At 43.0% G+C, this 24,475-nt stretch overlaps 1 protein-coding gene across 1 annotated transcript in view; it reads right to left on the bottom strand.

The window, feature by feature from the left end:
- The window catches only part of PGGHG (protein-glucosylgalactosylhydroxylysine glucosidase), a 344,294-nt gene that overhangs the window by 95,104 nt on the left and 224,715 nt on the right, over window positions 1-24,475 (bottom strand). The window lies entirely within an intron of this gene.

Here is a 24,475-nt window from a genome sequence, read left to right as displayed (position 1 = left end):
GTCAGTTTCTTTGGAACCACGTCCCTCCGATATCCGTGAGCTCCTCGGATTCGTTATACAGGAGCGGGAGGCAAGTAAATATCTCAGGTAACACCTCCAATAGATCGCCCTCTTTGTACATCCTGCAGAGTGGAGTGGAGGCTTGGATGAAATCTGTATGAGCACAGCCAGTTCAGCTCTGAGCCCACTTCAATAGCAAGACCCCTCTGCTTCTCGGCAGCTATGTGGGCAGACAGGTGCTTGGAATACGCTTTAAATCTGGTGTATGAGAAATTATACATCGGTGTCATGCTATACAGAGTCCATTGTTTTTGAAGGAGTAAAGAAGCCTGTGCTGGATCAAGAGTTTCCTCCAAGGGTTGCACTGTGGGATTTTTCTTTTAAACAAGCTTCACAATGCAGACCGTCGACGTGCAGAGGTCAAGCTTTTGGGAGGATACCTCAAGCTGTGAAAATAACTGCTCCTTTGTGCCGATGACATACTTCTGGTGGTTAACACCCCATCGGTTGGTGTTTTCATATTGTGATAAGGTGGACAGTGAAGGTGTGTATATCCCACTCAGATACCTCAGCTAGGTGGGATAGCTTAAATCTGGGATGCAATAGGCTCAGCAGCATGTAGGTTGCTGAGACAAGGTTGTTTTTGGTAAATTCTGGGCTGGATTTTAGTTGGATTGGCAGATAGGACTGGAGGTGGGATCTGCTAATCCACACCCTTCCATGATGGGTGTTCCTTTGGTCCAGAGTGGATCACAGGTGAGGTCTGCGATAATCAGACAGGGATAAAGCACCTCCTAGGCTGTCAGTTAGGGGGAGTGTGTTATCCGGGAACAGAGAACTGAAGAGGTTTGTAGTGGTCTCAGCCAGGTGGCTGAGGGACCGCAAGGCTAAGTAACAGCCTGTAATTTGGGGGACGCAGTGACGCCTGCGGCACAAGGGTCACAAGGCCAGAGTCGGGAGAAATGCTGGACCACAATCCCCCAAAGGGACTCTTATTTGCACAGCCTGGGGGCTGGTGAACTGTTTGACTGGAAAAGCCGGGCCTTATGCCAAGTATGAATTGCAACCTGCAGTTAAGTCAGGGCTTCAGTTATTGTGTTTAGGTAGAGCAAAGACAGGCAGGCTTTTATTTTGTACTGTTTCTGTTGGTGCTTGTGTCGCAAAAAAGCACGGTTTGGTTATGAAAAATACATGGTCTGAGAACAAATCTGTATGCGTGACCCCTGGAAGCGAGCTGACCCTCACAATATCCTAGCAACTGTAAATAGAGATATTGACAGACAAACGTATCAAACTCTGCCGCCATCTTTCTAGGCGCCACGTCTCCAGTCCCCTGACCTGACAGATTTACCAGCATCTGTTCCAGGACATGAAGTAGTGGAATGACATCGTTCAACCCGTAGTCCTGGCGACAGGCAAATAGCGTGGCCTCCTCAAAGGGCCTGAGCAAACAGCAGGTGTCACGCATGAGCTGCCACTGGCTGACATTGAAGTTACACAGGGGACTACTCCTGTCCACTTGGATGATCAGGAAATAGTTTATGGCCTTTCTCTGTTTGTACAGTCGGTCCAACATATGGAGGGTAGAATTCCAATGGTTGGAAATGTTGCATATCAGCCCATGTTGGGGGACGTAGTTCTGCCTCTGTAGCTCAAGGAGGGTGTGTTTTGCGGTGTACGAGTGGCTTAAGTGCATGCAAAGTTTCCTGGCCATTTTTAGGATGTCTTGTAGATGGGGGAAGACTTCAGGAACCGATTGACAACCAGACTGAACTTGTGTGCCATGCAGGGCGCATGGCTCAGCGCCGACACCATGTTGTTCCCGTTGTCGGTCACCATGGTACTGATTTTGACTTGTGGCAGAAAAAGCCAGGAGTCAATTTCTTGCTGAAGGACACAGAGTAGTTCCTCCCATGTGTGACTCCATTCGCCCAGGCAAACCAGGTGCAGAACAGCGCGAGAATGATGAGAGGGGTCGCACACAGCTTGCATACATTACATGCCTCCAACATTGTTGGATCTCTATATGATACATTTAATAATACATTTGGTGTAAATCGCGAGAGGGGCATTGCTGGAGACATTGAATTCACAAGAGACACAGAGCAGCGGAGTTTACTTTTAAATTAAAAATTTCAACACTGTAATTCAGCCCATACAGCAATAGGAGGTGTACAGTCACCCATAATTTTTCCCCCCAAAAAAGCCAGTTACACAACACATTTCACCATTCGGCCCATACATTTTCTAAAAAGAGCCAGTGTCGCAGAAGAAATTTCACCACTACGTAACTTGTTCCATACAGAAAAAGGAGGTGTACATTCACCCATACATTTTCTGAAAAAGAGCCAGTGTCACAAAGAATTTCACCACTAAGCCAGTCGTTTCATACCGCAAAAGGAGGTGTACATTCACCAATACATTTTCCGAAAAAAAGCCAGTGTCACCGAAAGGATTTCACCACTAAATAAGTCAGTCCATACTGCAAAAGGAAGTGCACATTCAACCATCAATTTTCCCGAAGAAAAATTGGTTTAAATAAAAATTTTCACCAAAGAGAGGATAATGGAATTCGGTTCATACAGAAGAAAGTCTACTACTATCACCCATCAATTTTCCCAAAAAAGCCTGTTTCACATAAAAAATTTCACCACTATGTAATTCGGTCCATACCGCAAAAGGAGTTGTACAGTCACCCATGTATTTTCCAGAAGAAAACATGGTTGAAATAAAAAATTTCACCAATGAAAGGATAATGGAATTCGGGTCATACAGAAGAAAGTCTATTATCACCCAGCAATTTTCTCCAAAAAAGCCTGTTTCACATAAAAAATTTCACCACTTCATAATTGTCCTCAGTGGCTCAGCCACTGAGGAAGAAGGCAGGTAGCCTTTGAAACGCGTCTGGCAAGGAGCAATTGGATCTGACAATACACCGGCAACAACCTTCTACTATATTGGATTGAAAGCGCTTTCTAAAAGAACTATTATTATCGATCCAAAGAGGCAGAATATCTATCTACCTCAAGCAAAGAAATTGGACGTGGATCTGCAGTGTGACACAGCCAGCCAGTCCGTTTGACTGAGGATGAAAGGCTGAAGAGGAGGACAATTGTACCCCCAGATAAGTACAGAACGCCTTCCAGAATTTGGAAACAAACTGAGTCCCTCTATTAGACACCACATCAGAGGGAATACCATGTATTTTCACGATGTTGTGGACAAACACCTGTGCAAGAGTTTTAGCATTGGGAAGACCTGGTAATGCTATAAAGTGAGCCATCTTACTAAATCGATCAACAACCAGAATCACAGTTTTCCCTGAAGAATTAGGTAAATTTGTGATAAAAATCCATGGATAAATGAGTCCATGGTCTGGACGGGATGGGCAGCGGAAGCAAAGACCCGGAAGGCAGAGTATGTGTCACAGTCCTCAACACACTTACGCAACCTCCGGCTATCTATGAGATATGAGATCAACAGTGATCTGCTCCCAGGGTGTCCTGCGAGAACAGTACAGTGATGTTCCTTGAACACCTTGTGATGTAATTCAGATGGAACAAACAACTTCCCTGGAGGACAAGAATCCGATGCATCTCCCTGAGCCTCCAACACCTCTGCCTCCAGGTCAGGATATAAGGCAGATATAACTACCCCTTCGGACAAAATCGGACTTCCGAATCACTTCCCCCAGGAAAGCTACGCGACAAAGCATCAGCTTTGACATTCTTAACCCCAGGGCGATAGGTGACAATGAAATTAAATCTGGTAAAAAAACAACAACCATCTGGCCTGTCTTGGGTTCAGTCAACTCCAAGTAAGCCAGATTTGGGTGATCAGTAAGCACAGTAATAGGATGGATTGCTCCTTCCAACCAATGACCCCATTCTTCAAAAGCCAACTAAATGGCCAGCAATTCCCTATTACCCACGTCATAAATTCTTTCAGCAGTCAAGAGTTTCTTAGAGAAAAATGCACATGGGCGCCATTTACTGGGTGAAGGACCCTGCAACAAGACTGCTCCTACCTCAACCTTGGATGCGTCAACGTCCACAATGAACGGCTGTGACACATCCGGTTGCACCAGAATAGGGGCAGAAGCGAAACACTCCTTCACAGCTGAAAAGGCTTGTAATGCCGTATCAGACCAAAGAGAGAAATCAGCACCCTTCCTGGTCATGTCTGTTTAAGGTTTAATCACAGTCGAATAGTTCAGGATGAATTTACGGTAGTAGTTAGTAAACCCCAAAAACAGCATAAGCGCCTTAAGATTTTCATGTCGATCCCAGTCCAACACGGCACAGACTTTCTCAGGATCCATACAAAAACCTGAGGATGAGAGCAGGTAACCCCGGAATTGCACTTCCTGAACTAAAAATATACACTTTTCCATCTTAGCATATAACTTATTCTCTCTTAGGATCTGTAACACCTGTCGCACATGATCCCGATGAGTCTCCATATCGGGAGAATAAATTAATATGTCATCCAGATATACAACAAACCTCCCCACCAGATGATGAAAGATGTCATTGACAAAGTGTTGAAAAACTGCTGGAGCATTGGTTGATCCAAAAGGCATGATGAGATTCTCAAAATAGCCCTCAGGGGTATTAAATGCAGTCTTCCACTCATCCCCCTTCTTGATCCTTACCAGACTATAAGCCCCCCTCAGATCCAACCTAGAGAACAGCTTGGCACCGACAACTTGATTAAACAAATCCAGGATTAAAGGAAGAGGGTAAGGATCACGGACGGTAATACGGTTGAGCTCACGGAAGTCCAGACATGGCCTCAGGGTACCATCATTCTTTTTTACAAAGAAAAAGTCAGCAGCTAAAGGAGATTTGGATAGTCTGATATGTCCCTTCGCCAAACTCTCAGATATATATATATATTCTCGAATAACCTTTCTTTCGGGTTCCAAAAGATTATACAACCAAGATTTGGGCAGTTTAGCTCCGGGAATAAGATTGACGGAACAATCACATTCCTGATGCGGAGGTAACTCCTGGTTACTACTCAGAAAATACATCAGAAAATTTGGAAATGAACGAGGGTACAGCTTTAGTGGTGACCACAGAGAACAATGTATTAAGACAGTTGTCTATGCAGAATTCACTCCAATCGAGAATCTGTCTTGCTTGCCAAGCTATGGTAGGGTTATGTTTGCTTAACCACGGTAGACATAACACCAAAGGAGCAGGCAGACCCTCCAACACATAACATGAGATAGATTCCTGATGAAAATCACCCACTCTTAAATGAATGTCATTCACCACCCGCGACAGGCATTTTGGGGTGCTGAGGTGCTGAATCAATTGCACAGACAAATACTTTTCTCTAGTGCACTAGTAGTCAAACCATGCATACGAACAAATTGTCCATCAATCAGATTAACCCCTGCCCCACTGTCGGAAAAATACTTTGATTTCCACAGTTTTGGACTCTAGCGCCACCTTGGCAGACAGGAGATATCTGCTACTACCAGTAAAAGACAAAAGTAAGTTATCTTGCTCCCCACCCACACCACAAATAGTAACTTGGGGATTAAATGTATTTTTCTTGTCCGTTCTTGCAGCGTCAAGGTAAAAACAACTATTCACAAAATGTCCTTTCCTTCCACAACAAAAACAAACCCCCTTTATGTGACCAAAGCTCTTACCAGCAGTCCCAGGAGTAGCTCCCCCTAGCTGCTTAGGCTCATCACAAGGCCCAAACTCAACAGTCTCTCCACCTAAAGTATCAGAGGGAGCCGCCATCTTATATGATAGTACCTTCTGAGAATGAGGGACTTTAGATCTCTCTCTTAGACTTCTATCTATACGTACAGTAATTAACATGGCTGCCTCCAAAGACGCGTCGTTCAGCCTCTCAGATGATCCCTGAAAGAATTGACTACGCAGAGCTGGATCATTCCACTCCGTATCCGTAGCCCATCTCCTAATTTCAGAGCAGTAGATCTCCGCAGACCGCTTTCCATGCTGCAAGCCACGCAACTTAGTCTCGGCCAGGGAAATCCAATCCGGGTCGTCGTAAATCAAACCCAGAGCTCTGAAAAACTCGTCCACCAACCGGAGCGACTGTGATCCAGTCGGCAAAGAAAAGGTCTAAGCCTGGGCGTCTCCTTTAACCATCGACATGATGATACCCACTCTGACTCACATCGCCAGAAGAGCGAGGATGCAGCTTAAAAAATATTTTACATGACTCTCTAAACAGGGTGAAATTATCACTGCCCCCGGAAAACCTGTCTGGGAGAACAACCTTAGGTTTACCGCAGGCCTGATTCCCACAGTTGGAACCAGCTGCTAGAGGTCTCTGGATCTGTGCGACGGTATTGCGGAGGTCAGCTATATCCTAAGACAACCTCTGTAGTTGTCAGACCAGTGCAGAGATTGGATCCATTGCCGCACTGATACAAACAAAATGGCAGTTTTGGGCAGGGGGGGGGGGGGGGGAAAGGTCACCACCTAATTAATCCTAATCCTAGCCCTGACTGCTAACCGAATTAACGGACCTCAGTGGTAGGACCGTTCATTCACTGGAACCTAAAGCCTGACTACCCTGTAATGCCCTGAGGTAGCGATAGGGCCAAAAGACGACCCGTTCCTTAATGAGAAGTAACAGGGGTCTCGACTCAGACCAGATACCAGAAGGCAGGGGAAACAACACAAAACAAATACAAAGGAATGAGACACTTAACTCCTGAAGTGGAAGAAAGAACAGGAACACCACACAGGAGACAACACACACCATCTCTTCCACTTGCAAATTAAGCTATACACAGCAAGGAGTGAAGGGAGTAGCCAGACTTAAATAGTAATGACCACTATGCTGCACCTGACTAGAGGTGTGGTCATTACCATCAACAACAAAGTGAAATTATAAGAGGCTGTCCGATGACATCACGTGCAGACAGCCTCTACGACCTTCTAACACCTACCTGGGAGTGACCGTGACAGTAATTCGGTCCATCCCGAGAAAAGTGCTTCACCGCATATAACTGCACCGCTGAACGGCAATTAGGCACTAATTTTTTAATATTTTTACACAAAAGGCTTTTCAACAGATAAGTTTAATGATGAAAGGCGAATATATTTGTATTTCACCAGTAATACACGGCAAACTGAGCTGCAAAATATCCCACTGCACCACTGAACGGCAATTAGGCCCAATTTTTTTTTCTATTTTTACACAAAAGGCTTTTCAACAGATAAGTGCAACAATGAAAGGCGAATATATTTGTATTTCGCCAGTGATGCATGGCAAAGGGGGCTGTAAAATATCTCACTGCATCACTGAGCGGCAAAGATATTTTTCCTTTTTCCACTAATACACGCCAAAAGGGACTTTAAAACAGATAACTGCACCTCTAGGCGCCAAACAATTTTTTCCTTTTCCACTAATACATGAAAAAAAGGGCTTTAAAACCCATAACTGCACCACTGAGCGGTAAATATATTTTATTTTTGCCACTAATACACAACAAAAAGGGCTGTAATTTTCGCACTTCACCAAACAATGGCTAATGAGCCCTTTTATCCCCACTAATAAAAGCTAAAAAAAATGCTTTAGAACATATAACTGCACTGCACTGCGGAAAATAAGACATAGCAAATGATGATTACACTTACCGGTAATCAGATTTTCCAGACCGCACGACAGCACCACAGAGAGATGGCTCCGCCTCCCAGGACAGGAAACCTGCAGCATAAAAAAGGTGGAGCCACTCGACCACCTCAGTGAGTTTACAGAGCATGAGAGGGACTCCCACCTAATTACAGTCTATAATCCTAGATTTTTTTGCTACTCCACGTGAAAACATACAACCCATCACCAAGAGAGGGAATTAGGAAGGGTGTTGTCGTGATGTCTGGAAAATCTGATTACCGGTAAGTGTAATAATAATTTTTCCCTTCCCCCACGACAGCACCACAGAGAGAGATTATATAGAACACCTTCCTAAATGTGGGTAACCACTTCCAACACCTTTTTCCCGAAAAGAAGATCAGACACCGAATTAAGCTGTAGTCTATAGTGATGGTAAAAAGTAGAGGGAGGGGACCACGTAGCTGCTCTATAAATCTGCTCAATGGACACATTGGCCCTCTCTGCCTAAGAAGTAGAGACTGCTTGAGTGGAATGGGCTTTTAGAGCTAGAGAGGGAGTGCATCCCGAAAGGGAATATGCATCTTGCAATGAAGCTCTTAGACACAGTCTTACCTTTATTGCCACCTGAGAAGAGGACAAATAAGGCTGAGGATTTCCTCCATTCTTTTGTTACCTCAAGATACGTATTAGAATCCTCCTTACATCTAAGGAGTGAAAAGTTTTCTCTATCACTTCTGGGTTCATCAAAAAAGGATGAAAGGATAATTTCCTGAAGCCTATTGGACCTAGATGGAACCTTTGGCAAAAAACTAGGATCTGGGTTAATTATCACTCTATCCTCCAGGATCGTCATAAAGGGAGGGTTGATCGAGATAGCCTGCATCTCACCAACCCTTCTACCCGATGTCAGAGCTACTAACAGGACTAGCTTCAATGTAAGCATCTTAATAGAACAAGACTGCATAGGCTTAAAAGGGATCCCTAGTCAAAGTATTCAAAACCAGGTTCAGATCCCATGGGGGAAACTTTGGACTACTAACCTGGACAATCCTTTCAACCGCCTTAAAAAAATCTTATAACCCAGGGATCGGTGGCTAAATTTTTTCCCCACAGGGCAGAAAGGGCTGACACCTGAACTTTGAGAGTGCTTTTAGCCAACCCCATCACTAATCCTTTCTGAAGAAACCTGAATAATAGAGAGTTTCCCTAATCCTGAACTTAACTTCATGCCAGTAAAGGATTTTTTTCCCCCCCATATTCTAGCGCAAATCGAGTTTGTTACCTACCTGCATCAGAAGGTCTGGAACTTCCGGGAGGATCCAAGGATCCGACACTGACATGGCTCTCAGTAGAGTAAACCACGCTCGTTTTGGCCAAAATGGCGCAATCACGATCATCCTTACTCCCTCTATTCTGACTTTCTTGAGAACCAGAGGAATTAATTGTAGAGGGGGAAAGGCATAAACCAGCAAGAAGTCCCAACATTATAGAAACAAATCTACCCCATCTGGGAACTCCAAGGGACTGAGCGCGTAAAATCTGCTTAGTTTTCTGTTTTCTTTTGTCGCAAACAAATCTATTGAAGGACGAATAATATCCTTCTCCTCTTTCCGATTCCGGAACTGGAATAAATACCTCTTTCTTTAATAGTTGTTAAAGAAAGAGGTATTTATTCCAGTTCCGGAATCAGAAAGATCCGGAATCAGAAAGATATCTTTGCCTCCATTTCTGGAGACACTTTTGTGACCACAAATCTCTGGGGGGAAGGGGGGGGGGGATTTCCCTGAAATTCTAACTTTAAAATGCGATTAATTACTACGAAGCATGAGGAAATTTGCATTCGGCGCAAATGTAATTTTTTCTGAAATCCATAAAGAATTCCACTTGGTCAGCTTCGATTCGCTAGTCATCACGCCATCAGAGACCTGGCACAGAAGGTTGCAATGATGTGTGTGACCGCCTGTACTATTATGCAGGGAGCCTGGACAGCAGGCGTAGTATTTTGTTCATAAACAGTGCCGAGGAGGGGTTGGTGCATTATTTAAGTGTGGGGGGAGGGCACTTTATGTAAAGAGGCATTATTGAGGGGGGGGGGGGGAGAAGGAACATATTTAAAGAGACCAATTTTTGGGGATACTATGTTTAAAGAGGCCATTACTGGGGAGCACTACATTAAAAGGGCACTGTATTCAAAGAGGCCACAACTGGGGGGCACTTTATGTAAACAGGACCCTACTGGGGGACATTATATGTACATAGGGCACTTTTTGGGACATTATCTCTACTGGGGCCTAAATGGGGATGATTACTAAATAGGAGCATACAAGTAGGCATTAATACTAAATAGGTGTGTTAATTATCCACAAACAAGTTGTGGTCCGGAGACATTTGAGTGATCTTTGCAGGCCTGAGAAAAAACAGGAAAGACAGAAGGGGAAATTTATCAAACTGATGTAAAGGAAAACTGGCTTAGTTTCTCATAGCAACTAATCAGATTCCTTCTTTCATGCCATCCATGTTGCATCCGTGTTTCACGGATCATTGAGAAGAGATGCTTTGAAAATTATTTTTCAGCTCTTCAGTGTCAGTGAAACACAGATAGCAAAAAACGGACACATGGACCCAACACTGATCCTTCACGGACATCTTCCCGGATTCATCACTAACCACCTGCTCACGGATTTGAGCACTGATACGGACGTGTGAATGAGGCCTAAGTCAGCAAAGGGAGGGGAAAGGGTGAAACAGAAGCAAGCAGCAGCTTATGGGGAAGAACGTGGGTATGGCACATTGTATAATAAGTAGCAGCAGTAGGCACAGTTCATCAGATAAGGCTACGTTCACACTTGCAAGTTGAACACCCGCCGAATCCCATTTACAATAATGAGGTCCGTTGGAATCCGGTATGAGTACAGGTAGTTTGCCGGATGAAATACTGTTGCATGCTGGGACGTCTGTAGCGAGGGGCCAGGGGTAGGCAATGGGAAGGACCAAGGGCAGAGATAGGGAGAACAATTCAGATTATTGCTATGAGGCCCAAGGATTTTTTAAGTACTCCCCTGGCAGGACAGGTTGTACTTTCAAATGGCACTATTATAGTGGGAAGCTGGAAAAAAACATTTAATAAGGGGTGGAATAATAAAAAACACACACCACATTTATATAGCTTTTCTTGAGTTTTAGTTGTTTTTAGTGGAAATGGATTGCCATATTAAGACCCCCATACCTTTTTTCATTTTTATGGGTATTGACCTGTGTGAGGGTTAATTTGTTGTGGGGCGAACTATAGTTTTTATTGATACACACTCCAAAACGGTATGACTTTTTGAATACTTCTCATTTTTTGAGGAGGTGAAATGGCAAAAAATAGCAAATCAGCCATTTTGATGTTTTTTCCATGCAGCTATTCGCCATATGGGATAAAATAATTTTATAATTTAACTCCTTTCCGTATATGAACGTAATTGTACATATAGAATGCATGATACTTTCTGCAATTAGGCGTACAGTCACGTTTGAACTCTTACCATAGGTTTGACACTATAAAGTGTCACAACCCCGAATTTTCCGTTCTTCCCGGCAGAGGAGACACGGGAACAGCTAGTAAGGAACAAATCAGAACAGTCCCTGTCAGCAACCACTCCTACTGGTTAGTCTGTATTGATTAACCAGAGTGTATATGCAGTTTGCAGGCTCTGATTTCCACGGATCCTGGAGATTACAGCCCGCAAGAAGGTGTCTCCCCAATGTGCCACCCCATGACCCCTGTCAGCCATCTGTGCTCCTGTGCCCTTGCACATTAAGAACTTGATGGCAAAGGCTCTTTCATTTTCACAGTGTTTCTAAATTGTTGGGCCAAAGCACTCACTGCATCCCTCAGTCAATTGGGGTCAAAATGGGGTCCTTTTTGGGGGTTTCCTTTCTAGGGGGGTACTGTATCTCAGGGTCTCTTCAAATGCAACATGGCACCCGAAAACCATTCCAGCAAAATCTGGACAAAACAATATTGCGCTCCTTTAGTTCTGAGCCCTGCTGTGTGCCCATGAAGAGATTTAGAATCATATGGGGTGCTTCTGTAAAAGAGAGAATCAGAGTAATAAATATTGGTTTGTTTTGCTGTTACTCCTTACTTTGTTACAGGAAAAATGGAAAATCTGCACATTTTTGTGTTTTTTTATTTTACCTCTATTTTGCTTTAACCTCTTCAGGACACAGGGCGTACTGATACGCCCTGATGTCCTGGTACTTAAGGACACAGGGCGTACGGGTACATCTTGTGCATTTCCGATCACCGCCACCCGGCGTGCGGTGATCGGAACCTGGTGCCTGCTCAAATCAATGAGGTACAGCCTCCTGGATCTCACAGGCCGGAAGCTGTATGAGTAATACACACAGTATTACTCATACAGCCAATACATTCCAATACAGAAGTATTGGAATGCATTGTAAAGGATTTGACCCCCAAAAGTTCAAGTCCCAAAGTGGGACAAAAAATAAAGTGAAAAAAAAAAGGTTTTCCGCCCCCAAAATTAAAACCTTAAAAACAAGTAAAAAACAAACAAAAACGTCATTTTCCCTAAATAAAGTTAAAAAATAAAGTGGTAAAAAATAGGGGGGGGGGGGGGGGGAGTAGACATATTAGGTATCGCCACGTCTATATCGACCGGCTCTATAAACAAATCACATGACCTAACCCCTCAGATGAACATCGTAAAAAATAAAAACTGTGCTAAATAAACCATTTTTTGTCACCTTACGTCACAAAAGGTAAAACAATAAGCGATCAAAAAGGCGTATGCCCACCAAAATGGTACCAATCTAACCGTCACCTCGTCCCGCAGAAAATGAGCCTCTAACTTAGACAATCGCCCAAAAACAAAAAAAAAACTATGGCTCAGAATATACTAAAACATCATTTTTTTTTGCTTTAAAAAAGCTGTTATTGTGTAAAACTTACATAAATAAATAAAAAGTATACATATTAGGTATCGCCACGTCCGTATCGACCGGCTCTATAAAAATATCACATGACCTAACCCCTCAGGTGAATACCGTAAAAAAATAAAAATGGTGTACTAAAAGCCATTTTTTTGTCACCTTACATCACAAAAAGTGTAATAGCAAGCGATCAAAAAGTCATATGCACCCCAAAATAAAACAGTCATCTCATCCCGCAAAAATCATACCCCACCCAAGGTAATCACCCAAAAACTGAAAAAATGATGGCTCTCCGACCATGGAAACACTAAAACATGATTTCTTTTAACTTCAAAAATGAAATCATTGTGTAAAACTTACATAAATAAAAAAAATGTAAACATTTTTGGTATCGCAGCGTCTGTGACAACCTGGTCTATAAAAATATCACATGATCTAACCTTTCAGATAAATGTTGTAAATAACAAAAAATAAAAAAGGTGCCAAAACAGCTATTTCTTGTTACATTGCCTCACAAAAAGTGTAATATAGAGAAACCAAAAATCATATGTACCCTAAACTAGTGCCAACAATACTGCCACCCTATCCCGTAGTTTCTAAAATGGGGTCACTTTTTTGGGAGTTTCTACTCTAGGGGTGCATCAGGGGAGCTTCAAATGGGACATGGTGTCCAAAAAAACAGTCCAGCAAAATCTGCCTTCCAAAAACCGTATGGCATTCCTTTCCTTCTGCATCCTGCCATGTGCCTGTACAGCAGTTTACGACCACATATGGGGGGTTTCTGTAAACTACTGAATCAGGGCCAAAAATATTGAGTTTTGTTTGGCTGTTAACCCTTGCTTTGTAACTAGAAAACGAGAGCATGGGAGCACACAGCATCATAGATTACAATGATGCTGTGCACCTCGGGCCGCCAGCGGGGCTATTGTCCCACGCTCATATGATCTTAGTCAGACACCACATGAAGTACTGTGTACAGTTCTGGGCTCCTGTGAACAAAGAAGACATAGCAGAGCTGGAGAGGGGTCAGAGGAGGGCAACTAAAGTAATAACTGGAATGGGTGGACTACAGTACCCTGAAAATCTAAATTAGGGATATTCACTTTAGAAAAAAGACGAGTGAAGGGAGATCTAATAACCAATGCATAAATATATCAGGGGTCAAAACAGAGATCTCTCGCATGATCTATTTATCCCCAGGACTGCGACCATGACGAGGGGACATCCTCTGAGTCTGGAAGAAAGAAGGTTTGTACACAAACAAAGAAGAGGATTCTTTAGGTTAACCCCTTCAGGACCATGCCATTTTTCACCTTAAGGACCAGGCCATTTTTTGCAAATCTGACATGTGTGACTTTATGTGGTGATAACTTTAAAACGCTTTTACTTATCCAGGCCATTCTGAGATTGTTTTCTCGTCACGTATTGTACTCCATGACCGTGGTCAAATTTTTATAAAAATTTTTTTTATAAAAAGTTTCCACATTTACAAAAAATTTGGAAAAATGAGCATATTTACAAATTTCAATTTCTCAAATTTTATAATAGATAGTAATACCTCCAAAAATAGCTATTAATTCACATTCCCCATATGTCTACTTCATGTTTGGATCATTTTGTGAATGCCATTTTATTTTTTGGGGAAATTGCAAGGCTTAGAAGTTTAGAAGCAAATTTTTCAGAAAAAGCTTAAATAAAAGAAACCACCCAAAAATGACCCCATTTTACAAACTTCACCCCTCAAGGCATTCAAAACTGAATTTACAAACTTTGTTAACCCTTTAGGTGTTCCAAAAAAATTTATGAAAAAAAAAGAGAGATAACATTTTAGAATTTAACTTTTTGGGCAGATTTTCTATTTTAATCAAGGCAAGGGTTAACAGCCAAACAAACTCAATATTTATGGCCCCGATTCTGTAGTTTACAGAAGCACCCCATATTAGGTCCTGAACTGCTCTATGGGCACACAGCATTGTGCAGAAGGAAAGGAACGCCATACGGTTTTTCTAAGGCAGATTGTGCTGGACTGGTATTTTGACACCATGTCCCATTTGAAGCCCCCCTAGAGTAGAAACTCCAAAAAAATGACCCCGTTTTGGAAACTACAGGATAAGGTGGCAGTTTTGTTGGTACTATATTAGGGTACAAAAAAAAAAACATTTTTAGCGTCTCCACATTCTGAAAGCTGTAGTTTATTTTTATTTTTTTGGCGACTGTCTTGTGTAGGGGCTCATTTTTTTCGGGATGAGATGAAGGTTTGATTGGTACTAATATAGGGTGCATATCGCTTTTTTATCGCTTGCTATTACACTTTTTGTGATGTATCCCTTTTTTTTTTTTACGGTATTCACCTGAGGGGATAGGTCATGTGATATTTTTATACAGCAGGATATTACAGACGCGGCAATACCTAATATGTGTACTTTTTTATGTAAGTTTTACACAATGATTTCATTTTATAAACAAGAGCCATAGTTTTTTTCAGTTTTTGGGCGATTATCATCGGTAGAGTATGATTTTTGCGGGATGAAATGACGGTTTGATTGGCACTATTTTGGGGTGCGTATGACTTTTTGATTGCTTGCAATTACACTTTTTGTGATGTAAGGTGACAAAAAATGGAAAGCCGTACGGTTTTTGGAAGGCAGATTTTGCTGGACTGTGTTTTTGACACCATGTCCCATTTGAAGCCCCCCTGATGCAACCCCTAGAGTAGAAACTCCAAAAAAGTGTCTCCATTTTACAAACTACGGGATAGGGTGGCAGTTTTTTTGGTGCTATTTTAGGGTACATATGAGTTTTGGTTGTTCTATATTACACTTTTTGCGAGGCAAGGTAACAAGAAATAGCTGTTTTGGCACCTTTTTTATTTTTTGTTATTTACAACATTCATCTGACAGGTTAGATCATGTGGTATGTTTATAGACCAGGTTGTTACGGACGCGGCGATACCCAATATGTATCCTTTTTTATATTTCCGTAAGTTTTACACAATGATTTCATTTTTGAAACAAAAAAAAAAAATCATGTTTTAGTGTTTCCATAGTCTGAGAGTCATAGTTTTTTCAGTTTCTGGGCGATTATCTTGGGTAGGGTATGATTTTTGCGGGATGAGATGACTGTTTGATTGGCACTTTTTTGTGGTGCATATAACTTTTTGATCACTTGCTATTACACTTATTGTGATGTAAGGTGACAAAAATGGCTTTTTTTAAACAGTTTTTATGTTAATTTTTTACGGTGTTCACCTAAGGGGTTAGGTCATGTGACATTTTCAAAGAGCGGGTTCTTACGGACGCGGCAAAACCTAATATGTATACTTTTTTTTGTGGGCAACCCGATCAGCAGCTGCACGATTAGCGTGCAGCTGTAGTTTTTGAATGGACGTTCAGGAACGTCCATTCAGAAATATAGAACCATCTCGAGGATGTTTTTAGTCTATGGGCTGACGGGAGGTGGTTAAGGAAGGCATTGGGCTGCCTTCCATGCCATCGGGTCCCCATCACAACAGGAAGTGGACCCGATCGCAGCTCCGATCCCCACCTGACATCGCACATGCCGCGGTTAGCGCTCACCGCGGCACATGAAGGGTTAATGTGATTTCACTAATGCTGGCGCATGCAGCAGTGGTCCGGCTATCAGTGACTGCTGGAGCCCTGCCGCGGATCAGGCGGGCACAGCTCCTGCACCCGCCCGATCTCCATGAATTACGTACATGTACGTCATGGGTCCCTAAAGGGTTAAAGAGCACTGAGACTATGGAACTCTCTGCCTGAGGAGGTGGTGATGTTGAGTACACTAAAGGAATTCAAGAGTGGCCTGGATGTATTTTCTGGGGTGTAATAATATTACAGGCTATAGCTACTAGAGAGGGGTCGTTGATCCCGGGAGTTATTCAGATTGCCTGATTGGAGTCGGGAAGGAATTTTTTCCCCCTTCGGCTATTTCCACACTTGCGGCAGAGTGATCCGGCAAGCAGTTCTTTCGTCGGTGTCATAAGAAAACACTCTCAATCGCTTGGCTCAATAAAAGAATCCAAAGTTATTACCACATAAAGTGACATGTGGAGGAGTGATTTAAATTTTTACATTTTTTAGTAAAATATTTTTTAAAACTTTTTTTTTTGTTTCTTTTATCCTATATAATAAAGTGCTGTGTGAGTGTGCTGTGTCCATCTGTGTGTACCCAGTTTTGAACTGGGCATGCGCGGTGGGGCGACAATCAGGACACAGCGCACCACCTACAGCATCGCGTCGGCAAGCAGATCGGAGGGCCATTTTAGTTCGTCTGCACCGCCCACACCAGAGCCCCCACCTATCAGGATATGGCGCTCCACACGCTGCCTGCACCGCCCACAGCAGCGTACTTCCAAGCAGGTCGGAGCGCCTTTTTTAGTTCGGGAGAGTGGGACCTCAGAGGATTAGAGCCGCGCAGAAAAGATTCTCTACCGGCCACTCAACACTGCGGCATATCCTCTCTCAGGGAGCGACTGACATAGCGAAAGGGGAAGGGCTATACAGCCTCTAAGCCTCGGCGTAGGGATACACTGAATGCAAGGGGGAGGGGGGGGGGGGGAGAGGTTTGCTACAGACGCCCCATGTCTCTATGTGGATATGGAGTTCCAAAAAAAACGCTGCTCCCTGTAACAAGACCGATACAGGATTAGGGGGTTTGATGTCTGAACAATTGTTATAAACAGATACCGACACCGGTGGCAAATGGTCTGTGAAAGGGAGGGTCATACACATATATACAGCATATAAATTTAAAACGGCCAATAGCCACAGCCAACAGTTTCGGCCACCATCCACAGCGACCAGTCTAAGCGACCAGTCAGTGCCAGCAGTCTCAGCCACAGCCACCAGTCAGTGCCAGCAGTCTGAGCCACCAGTCAGTGCCAGCTGTCTCAGCCATCAGTCAGTGCCACCAGTCACAGTGCCAGCCGTCTCAGTCATCAGTCAGTGCCACCAGCCACAGTGCCAGCAGTCTCAGCACCACCAGCCGTCTCAGCCATCAGTCAGTGCCACCAGCCACAGTGCCAGCAGTCTCAGGCACAGCCACATGCACCAGTCAGAGCCACAGACATCAGTCAGTGCAAGCAGTCTCAGCCACCAGCTGCAGCCAGAGGTCTCAGCTACAGCCACCAGTCAGTGCCAGCAGTCTCATCCACCAGCCGCAGCCAGCAGTCTCAGCCTCAGCCAAAGCCACCAGTCTTAACCACCAGTCAGTGCCAGCAGTCTCAGCCCCAGCCACAAGTCTCGGCCACCAGCCACACACACCAGTCAGAGCCACAAAATTTTTCCTGAATACCTGCTTCAGATACTGTATATTGCAGATTGTTACAAAGTTTTACACGAAGGCAATAATAATTAATAATTATACTTACTGTATATATACGTTTCAATTTTATTTTTATTATTATTTTACTTTTGACTTCTTGCCAAAATATTTTTGACAAAAAAATAAATAAAACAAGAAATACAATGTGGTCAAGTTCCCTTGCCATTTAATGTTCTGAACGGATCCGATCATATTAATGCAGACGGAGGCTCCGTTCAGTATGCAAAAATTCTAAGTGTGAAAGTAGCCTGAGCGGATCCGTTCAGACTTTCAATGTAAAGTCAATGGGGGACGGATCCGCTTGAAGATTGAGCCATATGGTGACATCTTCAAGCGGATCCGTTCCCATTGACTTACATTGTAAGTCTGAACGGATCCGCTCGCCTCCGCCTGGCCAGGCGGACAGCTGAACGCTGCAAGCAGCGTTCAGCTGTCCGCCTGTCCGTGCGGAGGCGAGCGGAGCGGAGGCTGAACGCCGCCAGACTGATGCAGTCTGAGCGCATCCGCTCCATTCAGACTGCATCAGGGCTGGACGGAGGCGTTCGGGTCCGCTCATGAGCTCCTTCAAACGGAGCTCACGAACTGACCTATGAACGCTAGTGTGAAAGTAGCCTAATGTTTATCCACTACTGTTTTAGCGCCGTTATTGTAACAGGCTTAAAAGGAACCTGTCACCGGGATTTTGTGTATAGAGCCGAGGGTTACTAGATGGGCGCTAGCACATCCGCAATACCCAGTCCCCATAGCTCTGTGTGCTTTTATTGTGTAAAAAAAATATTTGATCCATATGCAAATTAACCTGAGATGAGTCCTGTCCCTGAGTCATCTCAGGCTAATTTGCATATGTATCAAATATTTTTTTTTACATAATAAAAGCACACAGAGCTATGGGGACTGGGTATTGCGTATATGCTAGCGGCCATCTAGCAACCCATGTCCTCGGCTCTATACACAAAATCCCAGTGACAGGTTCCCTTTAATGGCTAAAATCAAAATTAGGGCGAGCACTCAACACTTGGTACCAATTGGTTGTGGATAAAATATTTATTAAATCACAATAATAACGCGTATCAGTAGCACCTGATCCAGAACCCTGCCTGAGGTGAGCCACCATTTTGAGTCTACAGGTTCCCTTTAATGTCTAGTATTTTTATCCCCCACACTGCTTCTCTCAAACTCCAATGCATTAGCAATGGAGTCTATGAGAATTTGAACCTATCTGCGGCAGCCTCAGATCATTTAGGAGAAACAAGGCTGCCATGCACAACATCCTGCTCCCCCGAGCTCCACTAGTGGGAAAGGGGTCATTACAAACTTGGGCCCCCAGATGCTGTTGTCACATTTGCCCACGGCATCTGAGAGGTTAAATGTGTGCGATCTACATCGGTTATGCCACCCGCTCACCAGCGGGTTCCATATTAAAATACTAAATTCCTGACATAAATTTACAATGTGCGGTCGGGAAAGGGTTAAAATTGTAAAAAGAAAACCTTCCAAAAAAGGTCCCTTTTTTTTATTGTAGATTTTTTATTTATGTCTGAAGTGAATATACAGTAGTTGGCACACAGCTCAGATGACAAATGCATTTTTACATTTTTAATCCCCTAGGACCTTTCACCACTCCTGACATGTCTCTCTTAATAGCTTCATGCATCCCCTATGATGCAATAACAATTCTGGAGCATCTATTCTTATGGCTGTATGTTGTGCCATTCCTTTATTATTTTTACTAGAAGTTGTGAATGAATTGCTAGCAGTCTGCAGTAAGGGTACATAGGGGAGGTAACCAGTTGGGGGTGTGTACCTGAACGGTCAGATGGCATCACTGATTGGATAGAGTGAGTCTGTGCCGGGATACACCCTCATCTGGTTACCACCCCTCTGTACCCTTACTGCAGACCGATAGCAATTCATTCATAACTTCTAGTAGAAATAATACAGTACTGGCACAACATACAAACATAAGAATAGATGCTCCAGAATTGTTATTACATGGGGAATGCATGACGCTTTTAAAACAGACATGTCAGGAGTGGTGAAAGGTCCTCGGTGATACCCTTAATATTTTTAATTATACCGAAAGGAGGGTAATTTAAACTTTTTTTATTTTTTAAATATTTAACTTTTTTATTTATTTTTTTGTATGATGATTTATATAAAGTTCATATATGAGCCTATAAATTGTTAAATTTTTATTTTTTTCATTTTGTACTATCAGGGGTATTTAAAATGGGTTTTGGGCAGAAAATTGCTAATTTCTTATCCTGGCCTGCTATCTGGTGGCCAATAATAACAATTGCAGCAGGAACAATATAAGTCTCGTCAGTCTGGCCACACGGGGTGTCGGGGTGTCATATAAGTCTGGCCACACGGGGTGTCTGTTTTTGTACATTTAGATGCCATGATCATACTTGATCACGGCATGTAAAGTCTTTAATTACCGCGATCGCCATTATTGCTGGTCACGGTAATTAGGCGCAGGTCTCTGCTGTTTTATACAGCAGAGACTTGCTGGCCATGACTCCCGCTGCACATGTGAGCGGGCGCCATGTTCGCACATCGCTCCAGTGCCACAGGTTAATGTAAAAAATCAGAAATCATATAGTAAATTACAATCTCTAAGAAAGCTAGAACTAGCCCTGTAACTCACATGGATCCAGAGATCTCCCCATTCATTGCTCTCCTAGATTTATATCAAGCTGGCAGCTCAGGGGGTGTGTCAATTCTGCTGTAGCTCTCTCCCTATCACAGCTCAGGAGGCGGGTGAGACAGACAAAAAAAAAATATAGAAAACAGCAGATGGCGCTATACACATACATTTTACTGAATAACTCAGTGACTATGCAAATTTTTTATTACATTCAATTACAAAAGTATTCAGATCCGGTGCTAGTTTTAAAACTGTAAAATATTTTTTGAAGGACCAAAAATACTTTTCCCCACTCTGCGTTCTAGTGGTCAAAACTTTTTTTATTCTTTCTTTCATTTAGCTATACGAGACCTTAAATTTTGCAGGACGAGTTGTATATATATTATTTTTTTTAGCAACTATTGTACACATAATTTATTAAACGTTTAGTATTTTATTTTTAGGGGAAAGATAAAAAAAAACTACTCAGCGTGAGATATTAGGAGTAGTGATGGCCTTGAGGTTGGCCCGGTGGTCAGTTCGCTGTGAACTTTGCGCATTCGCGATGCCCCAAACGCGCATCATATGCTTTTGCATTGTGCCGAACTTGGTGGGATAGGGCAGCCAATTAAGACGTTTTAGCACATGGACACACCCCATAACAGAACCCAATATGGCAGCCATTTAACATTCTGTATTTTGTCATTGTAGGGAGAAGTTGCTTTGTGGAGCAGGGAGAGGCTGTTAGGGACACCAAACGCTATGTAATAGGGCCACAAAAGTCCTTTTAAGGACTGGTATAAGTGTGCTATTGATAGGTGTGATATACTTATAATATGCTTTCTAACATAGAAAGTATATTATAGTGCATTTGTACTGTGCAGCAGTTGTGTGCGGTTCTACTGCGATACCGCAGCTATATAAAGGAACAAACGCTATTGGAACAACCAATTGCAACTGGTGTGATATACCTGTAGAACCCCAAAAAAAACTGATTGAGGCAGGGGTATGATATACCTATAATATACTTTCTATATAGTGCATTTGAACTGTGCAGCAGTTGTGTGCGGTTCTGCTGCGATACTGCAGCTATATAGAGGGAAAAACGCTATTGAAACAACTAATTGCAACAGGTGTGATATACCTGTAGAACCTCCCCAAAAACGAATTCAAGAACCAAGTGGGTCTCGGTCAAAAAAATGAAAAAATAATTAAAATGGAAAATGCACTACACACAGCATAAAAAAAGAATAATAAAAAACCATGATGAAATTGAAATTTTGCCCACCTTACTTCCCAAAAAAGGTAATAAAAGTGATAAAAAAAAGTTGTATGTATGCCAAAATGGTACCAATCAAATTGGCACCTCATCCCGCAATAAATGAGCCCCTACATGAGACAATCGCCCAAAAAGTCTCTCAGACTATGGAGACACTAAAACATGATATTTTTTTTCTAAAATGCTGTTATTGCATTAAAATAAAAATAAATAAAAACTAGACATATTAAGTATCGTCGCGTCTGTAAGAACCTGCTCTATAAAAATATCACATGATCTAACCCCTCAGGTAAATAAAATTAAATAAAAACAGTATAAAAAAAGCCATTTTTGTCACCTCACATCACACCACAAAAGTGTAATAGCAAGCTATCAAAAAGTTATATGCCTCCCAAAATAGTACCAATCAAACCATCTCATCCCGCAAAAAATGAGCCCCTACATAGGACAATTGCCCAAAAAATAAAAAAAATATGACTCTCCGACTATGGAGACATCAAAACATGATTATTTTTGCTTTTTTAATGAAATTATTGTGTAAAACTTAAATTTAAAAAAGTATACATATTAGGCATCGCCGCATCCGTAAAAACATGCTCTATAAAAATAACACATGACCTGCTCTTCTCTTCCAGGAGTAGGGCTGACATCATCGGCGCAGGCGCACTGAGGAACGAGCAGCCAGGCGAGTGTCCTTCTCTCAGAGTGCCTGCGCCGAATGAGGACCGGTACGGCGCAGGCGCTGGATTTCTGCTGCAGACAGGGCCAGCGGAAGGAGGAGAGCGCTCGCTGGCCCTGTCAATCAAGGGGAGGAAGGGGCGCATTTTTAGACCGAGGATGTGGCGGCTACCAGCAAGTCCGTCCAACTTGCTGGTAGTGAAGAAATTTGCATACCACAAAAGTACTATTTTAAAAGAATTTAAAGCACAGCCAGAGGTAAGAGGGGTATATATGGACTCTGCGTACATTAGCAATTATATTAAGTCCAATACTGAAAATTGCTGTTTGGGGGGTGACAGAAGCCCTTTAAGGTGAAAATGATCCCGGTCCTTAAGGAGTTAAGGGCTCAATACTGAAAGATAGTGTTCCACAGGATTAGAGCCTAGCAAATGTGGTGCCATTATTCAAGAAAAGGTGGGGAAAAAAAAAGCCTGGAAACTATAGGCCAGTAAATTTTACATCTGCCATGAGTAAACTGTTGGAATGTTTTCTAAGGAGATGTTATCTTGGAGTAACTCAATGAAAATAAGCAAATAACGCCATATCAGCATGGCTTCATGAGACATTGGTCATGTTAAACAAATTTAATCAGTTTCTATGAGGAGTTACATTCTAGACTTAGCAGCGAATCAATGGATGTCGTATAATTAGACTTCTCCAAAGCATTCAACACGGTACCACATAAATGGTTAGTAGATAAAATGAGAATGCTTGGACTGGGAGAAAATGACTGTATGTGGGTAAGTAACTGGTTTAGTGATAGAAAACAGAGGGTGGTTATTAGTGGTACACACTCAGATTGGGCCACTGTCAGTAGTGGAGTACCTCAGGGGTCAGTATTGGGCCCTATTCTCTTCAATATATTTATTAATGATCTTGTAGAAGGCTCGCACAGTAAAATATCCATTTTTGCAGATGACACTAAACTGTGTAAAGTAATTAACGCGGAAGAGGACAGTATACTACTACAGAGCGATCTGGATAGATTGGAGGCTTGGGTAGATAAGTGGCAGATGAGGTTTAACACTGACAAATGTAAAGTTATGCGTATGGGAAGGAAAAATGTATGTCACCAGTACATACTAAATAGTAAAACATTGGATAACGCTGACATGGAAAATGAACTAGGAATTTTAGTGAACAGCAATCTAAGGCTACTTTCACACTAGTGGCAAGGACCTCAGGCAGGCTGTTCTGTCGGGTGTACAGCCTGTCGGATCAATCCTGCCGCTAGTGAACGTGCCCCCCCGGACTGCCGCTCTGTCCCCATCGACTATAATGGGGGCGGAGTTCCGGCAGAGGCACAGCAGCGCACAGAGAGAGGCTGCCGGAATGAATGTCGGACTGGTCGTAGTTTTATTCCGGCAGCGTCTCGCCGTGCGCTGCTGTGCCTCCGCTGAAACTCCACCCCCACCCCCATTACAGTCAATGGGAACGGAGCAGCAGTCCGTTCACTACTGGCAGGATGGATCCAACAGGCAGTTCACCCGACGGAACAGCCTGCTGGAGGTCCGTACCGCTAGTGTGAAAGTAGCCTTAGCTGCAGAAAACAGTGTCAGGCAGCTGCTGCCAAGGCCAATACGATAATGGGTTGCATCAAAAAGGGCATAGATGCCAGTGATGAGAACATAGTCCTGCCACTTTACAAATCACTAGTCAGACCACACATGAAGTACTGTGTACAGTTCTGGGCTCCAGTGAACAAAGCAGACATAGAAGAGCTGGATAGGGTACAGAGAAGGGGAACTAAAGTAATAACTGGAATGGGTGGACTACAGTACCCAGAAAGATCAAAAATAGGGTTATTTACTTTAGAGAAAAAGACAACTAAGATCTCTCCCATGATCTATTTATCCCCAGGACTGTGACGAGCGGACATCCTCTGCGTCTGGAGGAAAGAAGGTTTGTACACAAACATAGATGAGGATTCTTTATGGTAAGAGCAGTGAGACTAT

The sequence above is a fragment of the Bufo gargarizans genome, chromosome 10 (genome assembly GCF_014858855.1).
Source record: "Bufo gargarizans isolate SCDJY-AF-19 chromosome 10, ASM1485885v1, whole genome shotgun sequence".
Lineage (NCBI taxonomy): Eukaryota > Metazoa > Chordata > Amphibia > Anura > Bufonidae > Bufo > Bufo gargarizans.
This window is presented reverse-complemented; position numbering and strand designations above follow the sequence as displayed.